At 33.1% G+C, this 3,018-nt stretch overlaps 1 long non-coding RNA gene across 1 annotated transcript; it reads right to left on the minus strand.

The window, feature by feature from the left end:
- Positions 1–208: 208 nt before the first annotated feature.
- On the minus strand, positions 209–2,061 carry LOC122606146. Its single transcript, XR_006324818.1, has 3 exons — positions 1,921–2,061; positions 1,143–1,842; positions 209–726 (listed from the first exon to the last, which is right to left on the minus strand). It is a non-coding gene; the product is annotated as an uncharacterized LOC122606146 (long non-coding RNA).
- Between the last annotated feature and the right edge of the window lie 957 nt (positions 2,062–3,018).

Raw genomic sequence — 3,018 nt, forward strand, 5'->3', positions numbered from 1 at the left:
TGGATTTGTTTCAAGTTATTATAAGAGATGTGATAAAAGTAAAAGGATATAAGAGATGTAGATACATCATATAATTACATATATGAAACATATACCAAAAAACTCTACACAAATTACTGCACCTCACTCCATTCTGCAATATATAAACTCTACACAAAGACTACCAACAATAATTGCCCAAAACCAAAAAAAACTTTACTTGAACCCATTGGTGCCACAATAGATGAATAGATAGACCATAGAATTCCAATGGAAGCGTCTTAATTTGTTTTGGGTCAAAGATCTCATGCGTCTAATCTTGTCGAAAACACTTGAGTGATCTATTTATGCTAAAAGGCAAAATCATAATGACTGCAATAAGTATATACCGTCAATAATGGAACTCCATACCACTATTAGTCGAGTGCAGCCAGTAACCAAATGAAATACAATAATATTTGGAACGAATCTTTGCATACTTCATGTACAAACTACCATAACTATTAATATCTTAAAAAATAGTAGAAGAACCCATTAGAACAACTTTTAACATATGCAGAATGGATTGCATAAGTAGATGACGATCCAAAGAACTTTCTAACTAAATCCATTAATATGTTTTTCCAAAAAATTCGTCATAATCTAAAAAATCTATTCGAGCTTAGAGAATATGGGTTAACAGAGAGTGGATGACTGGATGGTGCTTTTTAAATGTGTCCCACTTTACTGCGCAGCGTGGTTTGTTGCCTGCAAATAGATGAAATCGGTGGTTAATTTTGGGAAATTTATGGATCAAAATCAAAGTCATCACTATTATGTAAAGGGGTAATGTTGCATTGTTCAATTAGTAACCAGCCATCTAACATTATTATGAAAAACTATAATAGAATCTTCAGCAAGTGGTAGCTTGCAAACCATTATAAAGAAAAGTTAAAGGTTAGCACGTCAAATTCTCTCAACTGAACTAACCAATTAACTTGTATATTTAAGCGACTCTTTTAACTTATATAAACTTATATAGATAATTATAATTTTAAAGCAATAAACATGGCAGTAATAAACATATAGTAATAAAAATAGCAACAAGATGTGTTGACACAAGAATAGGAATAGTGTTAATATATAAAAAGATACAAATTAGCGAAATTAGAAAAAAGGATTACCTCCGTGCCATTACACATTCAGTGTCTGCAAGGCACATTATTCGACTTGGGCAAGCTCAGACGCAAGAAGCTAAAAACGAAGTCCTAAGAGCCGCCCTTGTAAAGTCGGAAGCATCATTAAAGATGATAGTTTCAATCAACCCCGTAATCCCATCAAGCTCCTGATGGGTGCTCAAAAACCAAATTGAATCCAATGAAATTCACAAAGCATCATTAAGCGTTTGCGGGTTAGCTAATGATATCAACCTCTCTACAAGTTCCCAATCATGTGAACTAATGCACTCTGAACAAACACTTCTGCTCAATTATGTTTGTAATTGTCAAGTCCATAGCAAGCAAGCCACATATAAGTTTGCTTTTGTCATTATTGGTACAACTCACAAGCAAGTCCTTCCTTGAGAACACCACAATTTCATCGTGTTCGTGTAACTTACATATTACAACATGGGTATCTGGATCACCTTTTATCACCTCATTGGTTTCGATTTCATCACCAGACTGACCCCATCTTCATGGTTCGTATAACTCCACAGTATTCATATGTGAGAAACATTAAGAGTGAATGTTTATTTACCGCAACAATATTTGAAGAAATAAAAGTGTGAATGTTTACTTGCAATATTCACTGATAATAGCCTTTGATTAATTTATGGGTGTAGATTTCAATCATCAGGATTAGGTATCAACTCTTCCAAATAATCTGAAAACCAAAAATAATGTAAATAGTATACACATAAAATAACAATAGCAGAAACGAAAAAAAATAAATAGATAATACCTATTAATACATCATGTGGATCCACTTAAGAGCTTGTAACTTCTGTAGATTAACATGAGGAGAGGAATGTTCAAAGAAAAAAAATCGCAAGGAGAAGAAGAATGGGTTGTTTTAACGGGTCATATGAAACAACTGGGTGGGCTTTAGAGGTCCGCGTGTGTTTTTCTTTAAGAAGATGACACGTAACATTAATCCCATGTGTCATCATTATAAAAGTTTTAAGTTGTAGAAGGCTTAGAATGATTTGGTTTCCTACTGTTTTAATAATTATATAGATATATATATATTTATGTTATTATATAAATGGAATAAATATTTTGGACCTCTAAAGAAAAATTTGGGTCTTGCTCAATGGCCAAGCTTCTAGATGCCCATATCCTGCCCAGCGTATTCCCTACTTTTACCCGCGCAATAGACTTAAGCCCGCGTAATGCGGTGATAGTGATAGTAATGGCGGAGATGATGGTGGTGACAGTGGTTGGGGCGGTAGTGGGGACGACGGTGGGGACAGTGGTTGGGGCGGTAGTGGGGACGACGGTGGGGATGGGGGCAACGATGGTGATAAATATAAAGGTAATTGATGTTAAATGTGGTATTGTAATTATTTTAAGTGTTGAAGGATCTATGCTGTAAATTATTTCATTAATGGTATTAAGATATATTAGATAAAGATGTTTAAATTAGTGATAATGAAGAATTGTATTTTTGGTTTTTCAAAGGTAGAATGTTTAAAGAAAAAAAATGATTTATTTTATTAGATACTATAGATTATTATTATTATTATTATTTTAACATTCTACTGTAAAGTCGTTTTTCTCTAATGGTCTCTAACTCTCTACATTCATTTTGGGTGTCATCACAAAAAATACAGAGTAAACTCTTAAATAGCCCTTCAAAAGATATGACAACAAAAAGTTGTAAAACTTTCGTCCTCTTAGATTTAAACTTAGTTCTTCGGATTAAGATCCTCTAAAGTTATGATAACTTTATAGGCAAAGTTGAGAGGATCTTAATTTTTGGATTGAAATCAAGTGTTAAGATTCAAAAATTAAGTTTGAATCTTGACCTTTGATTTTAATCTAAAGGTTAGAATCCTCT

Source organism: Erigeron canadensis, chromosome 6, assembly GCF_010389155.1.
Source record: "Erigeron canadensis isolate Cc75 chromosome 6, C_canadensis_v1, whole genome shotgun sequence".
Taxonomy (NCBI): Eukaryota; Viridiplantae; Streptophyta; class Magnoliopsida; order Asterales; family Asteraceae; genus Erigeron; species Erigeron canadensis.